The sequence below is a fragment of the Triticum urartu genome, chromosome 6 (assembly GCF_003073215.2).
Source record: "Triticum urartu cultivar G1812 chromosome 6, Tu2.1, whole genome shotgun sequence".
Classification (NCBI taxonomy): Eukaryota; Viridiplantae; Streptophyta; class Magnoliopsida; order Poales; family Poaceae; genus Triticum; species Triticum urartu.
The window spans coordinates 529,881,331-529,901,862 of NC_053027.1; positions in this window are offsets into that span (position 1 = coordinate 529,881,331).

A 20,532-nucleotide genomic window follows, 5' to 3' on the forward strand; every position below is an offset into this window, starting at 1 on the left:
TTCCCTTGGGTTTCCGGAGCCCGAGGGTCATCTTATTTTAGCTCCCCCGGGCCAGTGCTCCTCTGAGTGTTGGTCCGAACTAGAGTCCTGTGCAGCGCCCCCTCGGGGAAACTCGAGGTTTGGTTTTAGTTGTATGGAGAGCTCATCTGAGTGTGCCCTGAGAACAAGATATGTGCAGCTCCTATCGGGATTTGTCGGCACATTCAGGCGGTGTTGCTGGTCTTGTTTTAACCTGTCGAAGTGTCTTGAAGAACTAAGATACCGAGTCTGATCGGAACGTCTTGGGAGGAGGTCTATTCCTTCGTTGACCGTGAGAGCTTGTCATGGGCTAAGTTGGGACTCCCCTGCAGGGATTGAACTTTCGAAAGCCATGCCCACAGTTATGGGCAGATGGGAATTTGTTAATGTCCGGTTGTAGATAACTTGAACCTTAACTTAATTAAAATGAATCAACCGAGTGTCTTACCGTGATGGCCTCTTCTCGGCGGAGTCCGGGAAGTGGACACGGTGTTGGAGTAATGCTTGCGCAGGATGTTCTCTAGATTACTCGCTCGCGCTTTGCCTCCTCTTCTCGCTCTCTTTTGCGAATAAGTTAGCCACCATATATGCTAGTCGCTTGCTGCAGCTCCACATATATTTATCTTGCCCTACCTTTAAGCTTAAATAGTCTTGATCACGGGGGTGCGAGATTGCTGAGTCCCTGTGGCTCACAGATTACTATTACACCAGATGCAGGTCCAGATGATTCCGCTCCAGGTGACGCGTACGAGCTCAGGTGGGAGTTTGACGAGGACTCTCAACGTTACTATGTTTCTTTTCCTGATGATCAGTAGTGGTGCCCTGTTGGGGGTGATCGGGACCATGTCGCTTGTTGGGTTATCTTTCATTTTGGCGCCGTAGTCGGGCCATGAGTGTTTGATTGATGTATGTTATTTGTGTACTTGATTGACATGGCGAGTGTAAGCCAACTATGTTATCCCTTTTCATTATCTATATTACAAGGGATGTTTGTGATGATTACCTGACTTGCGACGTATGCCTTCAATGCGATTATGCCTCTAAGTCGTGCCTCGACACGTGGGAGATATAGTCGCATCGAGGGTGTTACAATATACTAGTGGGAATTTTTCATTATAGAACTTGGCTTGTATATTCCAATGATGGGCTTCCACAAAATTGAGCAAGCGAGTTGGATGTACACCCACTTAGTTTTTTTTGATGAGCTTTCATATAGTTATAGCTCTAGTGCATCCGTTGCATGGCAATCCCTACTCACTCACATTGATATCTATTGATGGGCATCTCCATAGCCCGTTGATACGCCTAGTTGATGCGAGACTATCTTCCCCTCCTTTTGTCTTCTCCACAACCACCATTCTCTTGCACATATAAGTGCTATATCCATGGCTCACGCTCATGTATTGCGTGAGGATCGAAAAAGTTTTGAAAATGTTAAAGTATGAAACAATTGCTTGGCTTGTCAACGGGGTTGTGCATAATTTAAATACTTTGTGTGGTGAAGATAGAGCATAGCCAGACTATATGATTTTGTAGGGATAACTTTCTTTCGCCATGTTATTTTGAGCAGACATAATTGCTTTATTAGTATGCTTGAAGTATTATTATTTTTTATGTCAATATGAACTTTTGTCTTGAATCTTTCGAATCTGAATATTCATACCACAATTAAGAAGATTTGCATTGAAATTATGCCAAGTAGCACTCCGCATAAAAAATTCTCTTTTTATCATTTACCTACTCGAGGACGAGCAGGAATTAAGCTTGGGGATGCCTGATACGTCTCCAACGTATCTATATTTTTGATTGCTCCATGCTATATTATCTACTGTTTTGGACTATATTGGGCTTTATTTTCCACTTTTATATTATTTTGGGACTAACCTATTAACCGGAGGCCCAGCCCAGAATTGCTGTTTTTTTGCCTATTTCAGTGTTTCGAAGAAACGGAATATCAAACGGAGTGTCGGTGTCAAAACCGGCGGATCTCGGGTAGGGGGTCCCGAACTGTGCGTCTAGGCGGATGGTAACAGGTGACAAGGGACACGATGTTTTACCTAGGTTCGGGCCCTCTTGATGGAGGTAAAACCCTACGTCCTACTTGATTAATATTGATGATATGGGTAGTACAAGAGTAGATCTACCACGAGATCAAGGAGGCTAAACCCTAGAAGCTAGCCTATGGTATGATTGTTGTGTTGTCCTATGGACTAAAATCCTCCGGTTTATATAGACACCGGAGAGGGTTAGGGTTAGATAGAGTTGGTTACAATGGTAGGAGATCTACATATCCGTATCGCCAAGCTTGCCTTCCACGCCAAGGAAAGTCCCTTCCGGACACAGGACGAAGTCTTCAATCTTGCATCTTCATAGTCCAGGAGTCCGGCTGAAGATATAGTCCGGCCATCCGGACACCCCCTAATCCAGGACTCCCTCAGTAGCCCCTGAACCAGGCTTCAATGACGACGAGTCCGGCGCGCAGATTGTTTTCGGCATTGCAAGGCGGGTTCCTCCTCCAAGCACTTCATAGAAGATTTTGAACACAAAAGACAGTGTCCGGCTCTGCAAAATAAGTTTCCACATATTGCCATAGAGAGAATAATATTTACACAAGTCTAATCTGCTGACGTGTTCCATAGCGTGACATCACACTACGGCCAAGCCTTTATTCGAATCGTTTTTACTCCCCCACCTCAGCGCGTCTTGTGAGGTGGTTTCCTTGGCACGTCTTGTCAAAGCAGAGATTGTGTCCCCTTTATTTACGGGATTCTCATCAATACGGACGTGGGTAACCCAACCACGCCATTGATTATGGCGCTTGGGAGATAAGCGAGTTTTATCAGGCTGGTGGGGACGCATAGCCGCATCCGCCCATATAAGGGGATAAGGATCCACCTTTTCACCTACGCCTTCTTCCTCCTTTGCCTATCCATCTTCCGCACACTCAAGCTCCAGCGCCCAAGTCCGCACTTCCCACCTCGACCTACTACAGCCATGTCCGGAGCGGGAGGCAAGTGGATGGTCTCCTCCGTCACGGAGGGGCACATCAAAAAACTGAGGAAGGCCGGATACTTCTCCAATGACATCGCGCACTGGCTTCCCGAAGAGGGGCAGCTCCTCCCCGCCCCAAGGCCCCATGAGAGGGTGGTATTTCTCCCCCATTTCCTCCGTGGACTGGGCTTCCCTCTCCACCCATTCGTCCGGGTGCTCATGTTCTACTACGGCTTAGATTTCCACGATCTGGCCCCGAACTTCGTCCTCAACATCTCGGCGTTTAGCATCGTGTGCGAGGCTTTCCTCTGCATCCGCACCCATTTCGGCCTATGGCTCAAGACCTTCAACGTCAAGCCAAAGGTGGTGCGCGGCAACCAGGCGGAGTGCGGAGGTGCCTTGGCGGGCAAGATGGCCAACGTCCTATGGTCGAGGGCTCCTTTGTGGAGACCCTGAAGGGGTGGCAATCAGGGTGGTTTTACATCACCGAGTCGCGCGACCCTGAGTGGGTCGCAGCCCCCGAGTTCCGGTCCGGACCCCCTATGCGGCTCACGTCCTGGAAAGAGACGGGCCTCTCGTGGGGCAACAAAGGAGAGGTAACCGGACTGAAAAAATGCATCCAAACCCTGGTGAACAAGCAACTCAAGCTTGTCAACGTAGTCCAGGTTATGCTCATCCGCCGGATCCTCCCGTGTCAACAACGGGCCTTCAAGCTGTGGGAGTTCGACCCGGCGCAGCACCGAACTCTCAGCAGGCTCTTCGACACGACGTACGAAGATGCCTGGAAGGTGCTTTTCAAGGGCACCGAGGCTCCCGCATCCGCTTTCGAGGATTGCGGATTCAGCATGCAGCGTCACGCTAGTGCGGTAAGCTATTTTTACCTTTTACAGGATATCAGTTTTTCATAGTTTGACTCTATGCGGGATCTAAGCTCCCTTTCCTTTGACAGGATTGGCAGGCGAAGTCCGGACAGATCGACTGTCCGGCCCCTTTCCTTGAAGAGCCAGCCGATGCTCTCTTAGCGAAGCTGCTGGTTCCGGCACCCTATGTGGTGCCGGAGAAGAAGGCCAAGAAGAAGGCCACAGGGACTCGAAAGAGTGCCCGGCTTCTGGAGGTGTCGGATTCATCATCCGATGAATCCGAGACGCGCTCCTCCCGTGAAGATGAGGAGGAGGAAGAAGAAACCTCTCCCCCTCCAGCGGGGGGAGGAAAGAAAAGGAAGGCCGCCCCGACCGGGGAGGCCGAAGGGTCCAGGAAGGGGAAGACCCCTCCTCCGGACTACTCCCCCGACGCCGACGACGACGAAGAGGAGTGGCCGCACAGGGCCAAACGCCCGGCGAAATCGTAAGTATCTGGATACCAGAGTAATTCATAGTATTCCTTTTATTGCACAGCGTTTCCTTATGTCAAATATGATTTATGCAGTCCGCCCAAGGCCGGGTTCGACGAGTCGTCGAGCGGCTCCCTAGATTCGTCGGATGTGAATTCACTTCCGGCGGCTACTTCCCCCTGCCCCATGGACGACGCCGAAGTGTTGTCCCAACAGGTTCCAAGTCAGGAGGAGGTGATTCCGGAGGCGCCGCAAGGCGACCTCCCGGATTCCAGGAGTGAAGGGGATGGAACTCCCTAGGGCTCCAAGTCCGGCTTTGAGCCGGACACCGCGCCAGAACCTTCAATGGTTTCAGACTCCGGTAGGCGGCCTCCTTCCAAGAGGAGCAAGCCTGCCGAGCCGGCGACCTCCGTCCAACCGGAGGCGCCGGACAATTTGTTGGAGGTGCTTAACGGCGCTTCCATCAACGAGGAGCACCGCTCTGTTATGAGTGCGGTGATCCAGAAGGTTCAGTCCGCCAAGAGCGGACTGACCGAAGCTTGTGCCAGCCTTTTAACATGCTTTGAGGTAAGTAAAGAGTATGTAAAAATATTACCGCATAGACAGTAGCCCCTGATGCTCTGTTTGGCTTTCGGAAAGAAAAGCCGAATAGAGGATCTAATATAATTCGCAGGAGTCTAACAAAAAATGAGTCAATATGCGTATGCAGGCTTTGCTGCTGGCGACCGCCGCATTGACTGCGGAGGTAGGCACGCTGAAGCACGGCCTCGAGCGTTCCGAGCAAGAGCTCGGCCTTGCCAAACAGCAGCTCGAGGAGAAAGAAGGTAAGGGATACCTTATAGGAAAAACAAAAATATATAAAAAGTGCAATTGCAAAAAGATGACAGGATTAACGTGGCTATTGTAGGGGCCACAACTGAGGTGGCGACCCTCAAGCAAGCGCTGGCCGAGGCCAAGAAGAGAGCGGCCACGGAGCACGCCGAGCGGGAGAAATATGAGGCGCAAGTTGGCGAGGTACGGCAAGAGCTCCCAGTCTCTCATGAAAAAACATGAGAGTTTGGAGCTTGACTCAAGGACGCGAGCGTCCGAGCTCGCGACGGCTATTGAGAATGCCAAGTCTGCCAAGGCCGAATCCCAGAAGGCCCTCCAGGAGTAAGGCATTCTTTATGCAAAGCAAACATGTAAAAGTGAGCTTCTTGTTACTTACCCGAATCCGGAGCTCTCCAGGAGCATTCGCAGATCTTCCCCGTAGCGTGTCCGATGCCGCCGCATTCTACCGAGCCGAAGAGGGCAGCTCGAGGGAGAAGGTGTTCTGGTCTCAGTATGCTGAGGCCGGACACCCTGTGCCCCTGAGCGACCAGCTGAAGCAGCTGGTCGAGCTCCACAAGGTGGCCGAACAGGCCATGAAGGGCCTCATAGTTCGGCTGTGGCCTGGAGAGGCTCTGCCTGGGAGCTACTTCGGGCTGGTGCGGCGGCTGGTGCACGCCTGTCCAAGGCTCAAAGTCATCAAGCGCTCCGTCTGCATCGAAGGTGCCCGTAGGGCCCTTGCCCGCGCTAAGGTGCACTGGGGCAAGCTGGATGCTGAGAAGCTTGTGAAGGACGGGCCACCGCCGGGGAAAGAGCATCGCAAGCCCGAGAATTATTATAAGGACGTTCTGAAGGGTGCCCGCCTTATGGCAGATGAATGTGCCAGGGATGTAATTTTTCAGTAAACTCGCTCGTTTTGTCCTGTGCGCTGAAAACTTGTTCATATGCGCTAAGCAATGCTTTTTGAATTTAAAATATTACCTTCTGTGCGGCCGTTTATCAAATTTGAGAGATGGCGAGTCGTCGGTTTCTGCCCCCATGCCGCTAGTGCTGGGGTGTTCGGGATAAACCTGAACACTCTTTTTCCCATGTTTGGGTCCTTCGAGGGAGGCGCTCAGCACAACGAACAAGGCAATCGGACTATAATGCTTGAACACTCTCACTTAGCCATAGAATTCTATAATTTTAAATTTCGGCGAAGCCCCTAGTATTCGGAAGACCGAGTTCGGGGCGCTATCCACGCCTTGGCCGGACAAAGCCGACTCCTCGCTCTAAGCAGCATAAGTCTTTAGGGACTCGAAAAACCTCTCGAACAGCGACCAGCTCTCGCTTCATCATGACAGTCAGTTTTAGCTTTCTCTACTGAGGTGCTCAGTCCAGCTCAACTGGGGCACAATCGCAGTAGTTCTCCTGGTGCTACCTTAGACGATATAGCGGAACGTAAGGCACCAAAACATAGGAGCCGGGCGAACCCAACTATTGACCCAAGACATGATTCGGAGCCGATGCATATAATGCTATAAGTTCGGGGTGCTGCACTTGTTAAAGTGTTCGGACTTCTCACACCATATTGAGGGGTGCTAAAGCCCTGGCGTATTCGCCGTACCAAAGTGTATGGGTGCAACATGTCATTAATGAACATATATTCATAAAAAGAGTAATGCAAAAAGTAGACAAAAGCTATGCATTGTTTACTAAAAAGTCTGCGATCAACGCAGAATGATACAAATAACGCGATAAGCAAAAGGTTGGACTATTTAACATGCCTGGTCGAGGGGCAGGCTGCTGAATTGTATGCGAAACAAGTATACTGCTCGTGATAGAGACCACCTGGGAGTTCCGTAATGCGGCATGGCTTGTATGCTTCCCTGGTTCTTGTATCATTTGTGCGGCAATTGTACTGCCGGACAGGCCTTCCGAAGAATGGAGTCCTGAAAGTAAGATAAAATTAAAAAATCGGCAGCCCCTAGTGCGGTTTAAGCCGTGTTTCGGGCGTGCCGTGATGGTGCCCCTCCCCCTGTGCCCATGGTATTTCAAGAGCGTAGTTATGTACGCGAAGCACTGGTTTCACACTTTCGCGAGGGCCGGGGTTGGGGCCGCATTGCTACGCCTGCTCGGAACGTGCTAGGCGGTCTTGTTGTAGGTTACACCGGGCGCGCTTGACGGTGTCCGAACGTTTAATGGCCGGACTGGGGAACTGCCTTGAGAGGCTGCTTTGTACTTCCGCTGCGAGGGCCGCCGTGTGCTCCTCCGTTCGGAGGGAGCGTTCGGTGTTTCGATTGACCGTAATTACTCCTCGAGGGCCTGGCATCTTGAGCTTAAGGTATGCCTAGTGCGGTACCGCATTGAACTTGGCAAATGCGGTTCGCCCGAGCAGGGCGTGATAGCCACTGCGGAACGGGACTATGTGGAAGATTAACTCCTCGCTTCGGAAATTATCCGGAGGTCCGAAGACCACTTCAAGTGTAACTAAGCCTGTACAATTGGCCTCTACACCTGGTATGACGCCTTTAAAGGTCGTTTTGGTGGGCTTAATCCTTGAGGGATCTATGCCCATTTTCCGCAATGTATCCTGGTAAAGCAGGCTCAGGCTGCTGCCGCCGTCCATAAGGACTCTAGTCAGATGAAATCCGTCAATGATTGGGTCTAGAACCAATGCGGCGAATCCTCCATGACGGATGCTAGTGGGGTGATCCCTTTGATCAAAGGTGATCGGGCAGGAAGACCATAGGTTGAACATTGGGGTGACTGGCTCCATCGCATATACGTCCCTTAACGCGCGCTTCCGCTCCCTCTTGGGGATGTGGGTTGCGTATATCATGTTCACCGTCCGCACTTGTGGGGGAAAACCCTTCTGTCCACTGTTGTTCGGCGGCCGAGGCTCCTCCTCGTCATCGCTATGCAGCTCCTTGTCTTTGTTTTTGGCATTTAACTTGCCTGCCTGCTTGAACACCCAACAATCCCTGTTGGTGTGATTAGCTGGCTTTTCGGGGGTGCCATGTATCTGGCACAAGCGGTCGAGTATTTGGTCCAAACTGGACGGGCCCTGAGTATTTCTTTTGAATGGCTTTTTCTGCTGACCGGATTTATAGCCTCTGAATCCGGCATTAACTGCCATGTCCTCAGCGCTGTCGCCGTTAATGCGGCGCTTTTGCTTGTTGCGACGCGACCTGCCACTACTGTCTCTAGTATCCGAATTACCAGGGTTCTTGGTCATATTGTTGCTACGAGCAAGCCAGCTGTCTTCCCCCACACAAAAGCGGGTCATGAGTGTCGTGAGGGCTGCCATAGATTTCGGCTTTTCCTGTCCAAGGTGCCGGGCAAGCCACTCATCACGGATATTGTTCTTGAAGGCTGCTAGGGCCTCTGTGTCCGAACAGTCGACTATTTGGTTTTTCTTTGTTAGGAACCGTGTCCAGAATTGCCTGGCCGATTCTTCTGGCTGCTGAATTATGTGGCTTAGGTCATCGGCGTCTGGTGGTCACACATAGGTGCCCTGGAAATTGTCGAGGAATGCAGCTTCCAGGTCCTCCCAACAACCGATTGATTCTGCTGGCAAGCTGTTAAGCCAATGCCGAGCTGGTCCCTTAAGTTTGAGTGGGAGGTATTTGATGGTGTGTAGATCATCGCCACAGGCCATGTGGATATGAAGGAGATAATCCTCGATCCATACCGCAGGATCTGTTGTGCCATCGTATGATTCGATGTTCACGGGTTTGAAACCCTCAGGGATTTGATGATCCATTACTTCATCTGTGAAGCATAGTGGGTGTGCGGCGCCTCTGTATTGGGCTATATCATGACGTAGCTCAAACGAGCTTTGTCTATTGTGCTCGGCCCGGCCGGATTTACTATATCCGGAGTGACGATCACCGTCACGTTCTGTGGGGCGCCCGCGCGATCCATAGATCGATCTTGTTTGCCTTGCCTTGTTCTCCAATATGTCTCGCAGGTCTGGCGCATTTTCCCATGCCTTGGAATGTTTTGAGCGGCGCCGGGGTGCGGCTTGAGTGGAGGGCCGAGAGGCCTCTCTGTCACGGCCACGAGGTGGCCGGTCGGCCGTATCATGCGCTGGTGATGTAGGTTTAGGTATTTCCTCCTCTAATCGGGGTAGCAACCTGCGCTTTGGATAGCTCTTGGAGGGGCGTTCGAGTTCGTACTCTTCGGCCGCAAGGACTTCAGTCCATCTGTCGGCTGGCAAATCTTGGTCAGCTCTAAGCTATTGCTGCTTCTTCTTGAGACTGCTTGCCGTGGCTATGAGCATGCGTTTGAAACGCTCTTGTTCGACGGGATCTTCTGGAATGACGAATTCGTCATCATTGAGGCTTGCCTCGTCTTCGGAGGGAGGCATATAATCGTCCTCGACCTCTCTGTCTGCCGCTCTCTCATGAGGGCTGGCTTCTCCATCCTCCTGTGCTGAATTTTTCTGGAGGGGGTTTTCTTCGGCACTGTCCGGAGTGTTATCATCTCCCGTGCCGGAATCACCATTTTTGCTGTGGCGGGACTTAGAGCGGCGCCGCTGACGCCGGCGCTTAGGCTGTTTCTTGGAGGGGTCATCATCTGCTGTTCCATCGCCATCTCCTTCTTTTGGTGTATCCACCATGTATATGTCATATGACGAGGTGGCTTTCCAGTGCCCTATAGGCGTTGGTTCTTGATCGTCTCCTGCATCGGCGTCCATACCATCGATGTCTTCAGAGTCGAAGTCGAGCATGTTGGTTAAATATAGACAGTGGCTACGAAGTGGGTGGTGGGTGGGCTTTGAATTTCTTCATCGTCCGTATCCCAACCTTGCTAACCGTAGTCCGGCCAGGGCTCTCCTGATAAAGAGAGAGACTTTAGTGACTTCAGAATATCGCCGAAGGGCGAGTGCTGAAAGATGTCCGCGGCGGTGAACTCCATAATAGGCGCCCAATCGGATTCAGAGTTTGGAGAGGAGTCCGACCCCTCGGAGTCACGAGCCTTGCGGAGTGCGGGGCTGGTGTTCGGCTCGATCGCTGTTGCGATCGTAGCCCCCGAGGAGGCATCCAACCACCCATCCTCGATCAGCGCAATTGGCTCCGATTTAAGGGTCGGAGCCGACACAAGTGCGGCCTCCAGGGCACTGTTCGACGGCAGAGCTAGATCATTCCCATCGTGACAGTGCGGCGTGCTCGGCTGTGGCTCGAATCCGTCGAAGATCAAGTCCCCGCGGATGTCAGCCGTGTAGTTTAAACTTCCAAACCTGACCTGATGGCCAGGGGCGTAGCTTTCGATCTGCTCCAGATGGCCAAGCGAATTGGCCCGCAGTGCGAAGCCGCCGAAGACGAAGATCTGTCCAGGGAGAAAAGTCTCACCCTGGACTGCATCGCTATTGATGATCAGAGGAGCCATCGGGCCTAAAAGTGACGACACAGAGGAACTCTCAATGAAAGCACCAATGTCGGTGTCAAAACCGACGGATCTCGGGTAGGGGGTCCCGAACTGTGCGTCTAGGCGGATGGTAACATGAGACAAGGGACACGATGTTTTACCCAGGTTCGGGCCCTCTTGATGGAGGTAAAACCCTACGTCCTGCTTGATTAATATTGATGATATGGGTAGTACAAGAGTAGATCTTGCACGAGATCAAGGAGGCTAAACCCTAGAAGCTAGCCTATGGTATGATTGTTGTGTTGTCCTACGGACTAAAACCCTCCGGTTTATATAGACACCGGAGAGGGTTAGGGTTACACAGAGTCGGTTACAATGGTAGGAGATCTACATATCCGTATCGCCAAGCTTGCCTTCCACGCCAAGGAAAGTACCTTCCGGACACGGGACGAAGTCTTCAATCTTGCATCTTCATAGTCCATGAGTCCGGCTGAAGATATAGTCCGGCCATCCGGACACCCCCTAATCCAGGATTCCCTCACGGAGTCCAAACGGAATGAAACCTTCGGGAACGTGATTTTCTCACCGAACGTGATCCAGGAGACTTGGACCCTGCACCAAGGAACAAAAGAGGCGGTCACGAGTGTGGGGGGCGCGCCCCCCTAGGGTGCGCCCCTGCCTCGTGGGCCCCCTGTTGCTCCACCGACGTACTCCTTCCTCCTATATATATACGTACGTACACCCAAACGATCAGATACGGAGCCAAAAACCTAATTCCACCGCCGCAACTTTCTGTATCCACGAGATCGCATCTTGGGGCCTGTTCCGGAGCTCCGCCGGAGAGGGCCGTCATCACGGAGGGCTTCTACATCATCATAGCCTCTCCGATGAAGTGTGATTAGTTTACCTCAGACCTTCGGGTCCATAGTTAGTAGCTAGATGGCTTCTTCTCTCTTTTTGGATCTCAATACAATGTTCTCCCCCTCTCTCGTGGAGATCTATTCGATGTAATCTTCTTTTTGCGGTGTGTTTGTTGAGACCATGAATTGTGGGTTTATGATCAAGTCTATCTATGAATAATATTTGAATCTTCTCTGAATTATTTTATGTATGATTGGTTATCTTTGCAAGTCTCTTCGAATTATCAGTTTGGTTTGGCCTACTAGATTGATCTTTCTTGCAATGAGAGAAGTGCTTAGCTTTTGGTTCAATCTTGCGGTGTCCTTTCCCGATGACAGTAAGGGCAGCAAGGCACGTATTGTATTGTTGCCATCGAGGATAACAAGATGGGGTTTATTTCATATTGCATGAATTTATCTCTCTACATCATGTCATCTTGCTTAAGGCGTTACTCTGTTTTTAACTTAATACTCTAGATGCATGCTGGATAGCGGTCGATGAGTGGAGTAATAGTAGTAGATGCAGGCAGGAGTCGGTGTACTTTTCTCGGACGTGATGCCTATATACATGATCATACCTAGCTATTCTCATAACTATGCTCAATTCTGCCAATTGCTCAACAGTAATTTGTTCACCCACCGTAGAATACTTATGCTCTTGAGAGAAGCCACTAGTGAAACCTTATGGCCCTCGGGTCTATTCTCATCATATCAATCTCCATCACTTTACTTTTGCTTTGCTTTTTTACTTTGCCTTTTACCTTTCACTTTGCATCTCTATATCAAAAATACCAAAAATATTATCTATCATATCTATCAGATCTCACTCTCGTAAGTGACTGTGAAGGGATTGACAACCCCTAATCGCGTTGGTTGCGTTGAGCTATTGTTTTTGTGTAGGTACGAGGGACTTGCGTGTGGCCTCCTACTGGATTGATACCTTGGTTCTCAAAAACTGAGGGAAATACTTACGCTACTCTGCTGCATCATCCTCTCCTCTTCGGGGAAATGCAACGCAAGCTCAAGAGGTAGCACATTTTTATTCCTTTTCGGAGTCTGAAAGATTTTGGAAAGTGTCCCTTATGTATTCCTCCGGGGTTACGGTTTCAATAACATTGGTTACAACATTTATGGGAGTACCTGAGATATAATGTTTGATTCTTTGACCATTCACCACCTTCGGATTTGTGCCTTCTAAGTTGTTGATTTCTATGGCACCGGAACGATAGACCTCCGCGATAACGTAAGGACCTTCCCATTTAGAGAGGAGTTTGCCTGCAAATAATCTGTCGGCGTTCTAGGAACGGGGGTCCCTAGACATGTATGACGCCCCCAATTCAATCGTACACTAATCATACACGCAAACGTGTACGGCCAAGATCAGGGACTCACGGGAAGATATCACAACACAACTCTAAAATTAAATAAGTCATACAAGCATCATAATACAAGCCAGGGGCCTCGAGGGCTCGAATACAAGTGCTCGATCATAGACGAGTCAGCGGAAGCAACAATATCTGAGTACATACATAAGTTAAACAAGTTGCCATAAGATGGCTAGCACAAACTAGGATACAGATCGAAAGAGGCATTGGCCTCCTGCCTGGGATCCTCCTAAACTACTCCTGGTCGTCGTCAGCGGCCTGCACGTAGTAGTAGGCACCTCCGGTGTAGAAGGAGTCGTCGTCGACGGTGACGCCTGGCTCTTGGGCTCCAGCATCTGGTAGAGACAACCAGGTAGAAGGGAAAGGGGGAAAAGAGGGAGAAAAACAACCATGAGTACTCATCCAAAGTACTCGCAAGCAAGGATCTATACTACATATACAAGGGTATTTGTGTAAGGGGCAATGTCGGGGGACTGAACTGCAGAAATCCAGAATAAGAGGGGGATAGCTAGTCCTATCGAAGACTACGCTTCTGGCAGCCTCCATCTTGCAGCATGTAGAAGAGAGTAGATGGCAAGTTCACCAAGTAGCATCGCATAGCATAATCCTACCCGGCAATCCCCTCCTCGTCGCCCTGTTAGAGAGTGATCGCCGGGTTATATCTGGCACTTGGAAGGGTGTGTTTTATTAAGTATTCGGTTCTAGTTGTCATAAGGTCAAGGTACAACTCCAACTCGTCCTGTTACCGAAGATCACGGCTAGTCGAATAGATAAACTTCCCTGCAGGTGTGCACCACATAACCCAACACGCTCGATCCCATTTGCCCGGACACACTTTCCTGGGTCATGCCCGGCCTCGGAAGATTAACACGTCATAGCCCCACCTAGGCACAACAGAGAGGTCAGCACGCCGGTCTAAATCCTATGGCGCAGGGGTCTGGGCCCATCACCCATGCACACCTGCATGTTGCGAGGGCGTCCAAAAGCAGACCTAGCCTAGCAAGCCTTGCAGTCCAATCCGGCGCGCGCCGCTCAGTTACCACGACGCCGAGTGCCCATAACTGTTCCCGCGTAGTTGGTTAGTGCATATAGGCTAGTGGCCAGACTCAGATCAAATACCAAGATCTCGTGAAGCGTGTTACTATGAAGTAACCGCGAACGCCGACTAGGGCCAAGCCCACCTCTCGCCTAGGTGGTCTCAACCTCCCCTGTCGCTCCGCCACCAAGATCCACAAAAAGGGTCGTCGGGACAAAGGTCCTTTCAGCCCCCAATCCGTGAATCACTCGAGGGTGCTCCACGAGCCGACCCGACTTTAGTCACCACATGTATTATGTATAAAGTAATAGTATATACCCGTGATCACCTCCCGAGTGATCACAACCTGATAGTATAGCACAGCAGACGGACAAGAATGTAGGGCCACAGATGGAATACTAGCATCCTATACTAAGCATGTAGGATTGCAGGTAAAGGTAACAACGGTAATAGCAAGGACAGGCTATGCATCAGGGTAGGATTAACGGAAAGCAGTAACATGCTACACTACTCTCATGCAAGCAGTATAGAGAAGAATAGGCGATATCTGATGATCAAGGGGGGGGGGGGGCTTGCCTGGTTGCTCTGGCAAGAAGGAAGGGTCGTCAACAGCGTAGTCGGTCGGGGCACCAGCAGTGGCGTCGGTCTCATAGTCTACCAGAGAGAAGAGGGGGAAGAAACAATGAATACAATGCAAACAGATGCATAACAAAGCAAACAACGGTGTTTGGTGTGCCCTAAAGCGGTAAGAGGTGATATCGGCGAAGGGGGGAAACATCCAGGAAAGTATCCCCAGTGTTTCGCGTTTTCGGATAGATGTACCAGAGGGGGGAAAGTTGCGTGTTCGATATGCTAGGGGTTTGTGGCGAACGAACGCGCTGCGTATCCAGATTCGTCTCGTCATTCTGAGCAACTTTCATGTAGAAAGTATTTTCATTTGAGCTACGGTTTATTTTATATGATTTTCTAAAGTTTTAAATCATTTTTAGAATTTATTTAATTAATTTGATTGAACATTATCCAGAACAGTGCAGGATGACGTCAGCAGTCAACAGAGGTGTTGACTGGTCAAACTGACGTGTGGGTCCCGTTCGTCATTGACTAGACTAACTAATCATGATTAATTAGTTAACTAAGTGATTAGGTCAATCTAATACACAATTAATTAAGTTAATTAATTCTTTAATCAATTAATTTATTATTATTATTTTTAATTCCTTTTTTATAAATGTTGTGGGGGCTGGGGCCTACGTGTCATTGCCCCCAGGGGGCCTATCGGGCGTGGCCCGAACGGGCATGTGGGCAGCGGGCGAAGCGCCCGTCGAGCCCGGCCCGAGGCGATGGGGCGGGCGATGGAGCCAGGCCGCGGTCGGCGGCAGCAGCAGAGCAGCGGGCCGGCGAGCGGAGCTCGGCGGCAGCCGTGCCAGAGAGCAGCGGCGAGCCGCGCGGGGTTGTGGCCGGGCGCGAGGGGCGCTGCCATGGGCGGCATGCGGCGGGCGCGCAGGGCGGCGATGCGTGGGTGTGTCGGGGGCGCGGCCATGGGATGGAGCGAGCGTGCTCGCGCGGCGAGGCAGAGGTGAGGCCAGGAGGGCGCGGGCCGGCGCGGGGCACGCTCAAGCGCGTCCAAAGCGCGGCCAGAGTGGGTGAGCGGTCCGGGACGCTGCGGGACGCAGGCGGAGGCCGCAACGGTGGAGGTGGTGGTGGGGTCGTGTGGGCGGATCAGTGGTCAGGGTCACGGTGACGCGTGGCCACGGCTAACGGCGTGCGAGGGCGGAGGGCAGAGGGGAAGGAGCGGTGCTCATGGCGGGGTCGTAGGGTCAGGGGCAGTGGGGCGCACGGAGGAGACGAAGACGATGGCAACACGGTGACGAGGTGTAGGCCGGCGAGGAGGAGGAGGCAGGCCGGCGAGTTGGCGCGGGCTCCGGGCGGCTGCGTCCTGGCGCGGGGCGGCAGTTGGCGCTGCGAGCGTCGATCCGATCTGGATCGGGGGAGGGGGAGGAGTGGGACGAGTGGGGGGAAGTGGGTGCGTGGGGGTTAGGGTTTCGGGAGAATGGGGGTTAAGTGGAGTTGGGGGTCGGCCGGCTGGGCCTGTGGCCTGCTGGGCCGAAGCCCGGGGGGTTCTTTTTTTGTTCTGTTTTTTGTGTTTTCTTTTCTTTACTTATTTTATTTTCTTTTTTAATTCATTTCAAAACAAAACTAGTTTTAAAATACAAGAATTGCATCTAAAAATCCTATTACAATTTAGGCTACTATCTTTAGTTTGATAGGCAAATAAGTTAGTCTGTATTTGTTTAATATTGTAAAATCATTTAAATATTTGTTTTAGCCACTGTTTTATTTACTAGAGTGCATTTAAACATTTTATTTAAATATGGGTTCTTCACCATAACTACCTATGCAACATTTGTCACAACCCGAACATTTTAGTTTTAACATGTGAAAACTTTTGTTGTTTGCCTTGATTTTGAATTTGAATTTGAATCGGTTCCTAATCAACGCGAGTTTAACAATAGTAACCGAGGTGATGTGGCATCATTACGAGGGGGTTTCTGTAGCTTAATTACCCGGGCGTCACAATTCTCCTCCACTACAAGAAATCTCGTCCCGAGATTTAAGAGGGGTGTAAGGGGGAAGTTCTGGTTATGAAAGTCTAACGTATCTTCTCGTCTTTGGTTGCTCTCCTCGAAGAGGTCGATCCATAGCATTGATGTCTTCACTCCTATGCCTCAATGCATCATGATGAAACTGTCGTCCTTCCTTCAGGATCTTCACCGGACTTACGAAAGGATAAGAGGGGGGAAAACTCTATAAGGCCAAATTCTAACAAAATTGATCATCGGATGGTTAACTTAGGGGGAGAAGCATAAGTATCTCTCAAATTGAAACTTAAGAAGTTATCGAGAGCAAAGTAAGAAGGTACCATGAGAAGTTTCAGACGGATAGGCAATCATTCGATGTCTGAAACAACATGCGGAAGGGGTCCAGAGCAACGAGATTGAGTACTGCATCTGTTACCAGAATAGATCACTTGGGACGGTGGCCCATGAATTACATACGAGGCCACGCGCGAGGAATAACTTTGGGAACATGGGGTGTAAAGGAGAGTCAGGTTTCGATCCTATGGAACTATGGGTTATGGGCCCACCATGTGGTTGGAAGTAGGAAGGGGGCCGACATCTTGCACGGTCACGATAGTAAGGCATGTCAGAGGGTAGCCTGTCAGTTATGTCGGCAACAACGTTGATACCAAGGGCGAGGGACGAAGAGAACCATTTTCCTGCTCATTGAAAATAGGCAAGGTTCGCGTCCATCGGTGGCTACCGAAATGTCATCAACAATAGTAATACGGTCTTGCTGACAGAATTGTACACCGAGGTATATACATAAGCAGGAGAATATTACCGCTTAGATTATATAGATCACAAGAAAGGTTAAACCAAACAATGGAAAGGAAAATGTGTTTAAACACATATATCAGGGGTATATCCTTCCCAAGCACAAACAGAGCATGATATCCTTGGCAGGATATAATGTAGAAAACTCTTTAGGAAAGGGGAGAGAAATTTCATGACATTACCCATGCAACAGTGTTTGGATAATTGAGCAAGTAACATTTAGCATTGTGCTTCAAATGTTCTTGTTAAAAATCAGAGCACCACAGACATGCTTCGAGATAGCATTGACATGGTCTTCAAGCAAAGGTCAGACTTTGGATATACAAAGGATCCATCAGGATAACTTATTAAACAAGGCATTCAATTTCCTCATTGAAAAATGGTTAACCTAGTTAAAAAGGAAACTATAACACTAGGTCCTCCGGTCAGGTGCTCTAGGCATGACATCACCTTACTAGGTCATATGAGGAACAATGTTATAATTCTTGAAAACATGTTCCAACCATCATATCTGATCGAGATTCAGATCTGATTGGTGTCAGGATACCTCAGACTTAGGGTGCCTGAGAAGAGAAGGTGCGACACAAATTGACGAGATGACATTGTAAGATTCTTGGGAAATGAACTATGGAAGTGAGTTCTGAAACAAGAGTTCATCATTAAACCAAGGAGATGAGGGGGTGGCTGATAGACTCAGCGACAATTCCTCGAGATTTCCATAAGATGGATTTCCACAACTATGTGAACAAGGGGATAACATTTGTCAGATCAGATGACATAATGAGGTATGCTCGAGGAAAAATATACACAATTAAACATTGGTTGAAAGGTGCACCCGAAATATGGGCTGGGTTGCACGATCAATGTTAGAATGGTGACTTGACGAACAAAAGAAGTAGAGTGAAACTCGACCATTCACTTCAAAGCAATAGGGTTGCTAGAAGTTTTGAATTCACACATTATAGTTCAATTGTCGGTATTCTGGTTAGAAACAACATGGGTACCAAGAAGAATGGTGAGGGTGAGAAGTATCACTATACCAAGAATTCTTAAGAGGTGGTTAAATTCTCACAACCTTCTTGATATATAAGATGGTATTACTTCAAGGTAGGACATAAGACAAGCTGGATAGCCAGGAACTCAAGGTACAGCCACAACACAAACAAGTTTGTGTTGGAAAGAAGGCAATGAAGTAGTCGATGACAACACAATTTACCAAGGGACCAGGATGGTATTTCCCATGAAGACTTCAATACATATCTTGGAAGAGCTCAGAATGTTGATGATGATCATGACATGTTTGTCGAGAGATTTCATGAAGATCACTACAAAAAAAGACACACGGTGACATTTTGGGCCGAACAATTTTTTTTTCTATCATACATATGACACTTCTATGACGATAATTGTGACAAAACCCGGTATCATCATAGATGTGGTGGGCTCCTACTTCTATGACAAAAAATCATGACAGAAAATGGGCTTTTCGTCCTGGGTGGGCCGGAGACGCAGCTGCATGACATTATTGGGCCGTCCATGACGGAAAAAACCGTGGTAGAAGCGAGGGCAAGGAAATTTTCGGGGAGTTCCCTGTTACGGTGGGAGGTCGGGGGCCGAGCGATGCACGTTTCTCTCGTACACGTACGCGTGTGTGTGTGCGAGGCGTGGCTCTAACTGAACCCGAGCGAGGCGTTGGGCTCTAACTGAACCCGAGCGATTGCACTGCAGGCTACGCGTTACTGAACCCGAGTGATCGATCGATGGATGTTAACTGAACCCGATCGAGCGATTCCTTCACTACTGTTGCTAACTGAAGCCGATCGATGCTGCCTCTGGGATGAACAGTGAGCATTGCGCGGGGGGGGGGGGGGGGGGGGGGGGGGGGGGGGGGGGGTTGGATGAACAGTGAGGGGTGGCGTTGCCTCTGGATGAACAGGACCTCGTGGTGTGGTGGAGGGCTGGATGAACAGTAGACAGTGGAGGGGTGCCCGTGGAGGGGTGAATGAACAGGACCCCGTGGTGTGGTGGAGGGCTGGATGAACAGTAGATGGTGGAGGGGTGCCCGTGGAGGGGTGGTTGAACAGGACCCTGTGGTGTGGAGGCCTGGATGAATAGTAGACAGTGGAGGGGTGGTTGAACAGTAGCCGGTGGAGTAGCGCGCGGTGGAGGCTGGATGAACAGGAGCCCGTTGAGGCTGGAGGAGGTCGTCGGTAGCCCGTGGAGGCTGGAGGAGGTCGATGGTGGAGATGAACAGTATCCCGTGGAGTCCCATTTTGCGGTACGCCACACCCCTCCCGATGAACAGGACCCCCGTTTCGATCGTAGGAGGTCCGTTTCGTCCGTTTTGTGGTACGCCACACCCTTCCCGATCAACAGGACCCCTGTTTCGACCGTAGGAGGTCAGTTTCGTCCGTTTTGCGGTACGCCACACCCCTCCCGATCAACAGGACCCCCATTTCGACCGTAGGAGGTCCGTTTCCTCCGTTTTGTGGTACGCCAGACCCCTCCCGATTAATAGGATCCCGTTTCGAACGTGGCCGGTCGAACACAAGGACGTTTCCTCCATTCTGCGGTACTCCAGGCCTCTTTTCCATCGCCTGTTCCGTCCAAGCCCTCCCGATGAACACGACCACGCATTCCGTTCCGACCCAGCCAGTTGGCTCCCATGCATTCCGTTGCCTCCCGATGAACACAACGCGTTCTGTTGCCTCCCCATGAACACGACGCATTCCGTTGCCTCCCCATGAACACGACGATGACGATGCTTCTCCGTTCCGACCCAGCCATGTCAACGAGCCCTCGCCATACGTATGCGCGAGTAGGCGTTCGAGACCCCGCCCGTATGTACACATACGTGGCCGTATTTTCTTTCTTGCACCCTGGTCGCTGTACGTACGTGTACATGCTACGTATGTATGTACATACACGTTCACGACCAGAATGACAACGCTACGTACGCTTCGACCAGGTGGGTCCCGACTGTCAGGCGCTTCCTTGCCTGCGAAGATGTAGCTGGTGAGTCCCAGTAGTCAGGGGGGCGAATCGTTTTTTTGCCCGGACGCACTTCCTTGCATGCGAAGATGTAGCTGGTGGGTCCTAGCAGTCAGGGGCAAATGTTTTTTTCATGAAATACGGTGGCCCGTACGGTGGGTCCCCGCTGTCAGGTGGAGGAATAATTATTTTGCACGTAATAAGGAGGCACTTCCTTGCTGCGGCCGTGGACCCAGCTGTCAGCCTCTCCACGTACAGTCCACGTCCGATGGAAGTTGTTCCTTGACCACGTTGACCATGCCGTGCCGAGAGCACCAGGGTAGTGGAC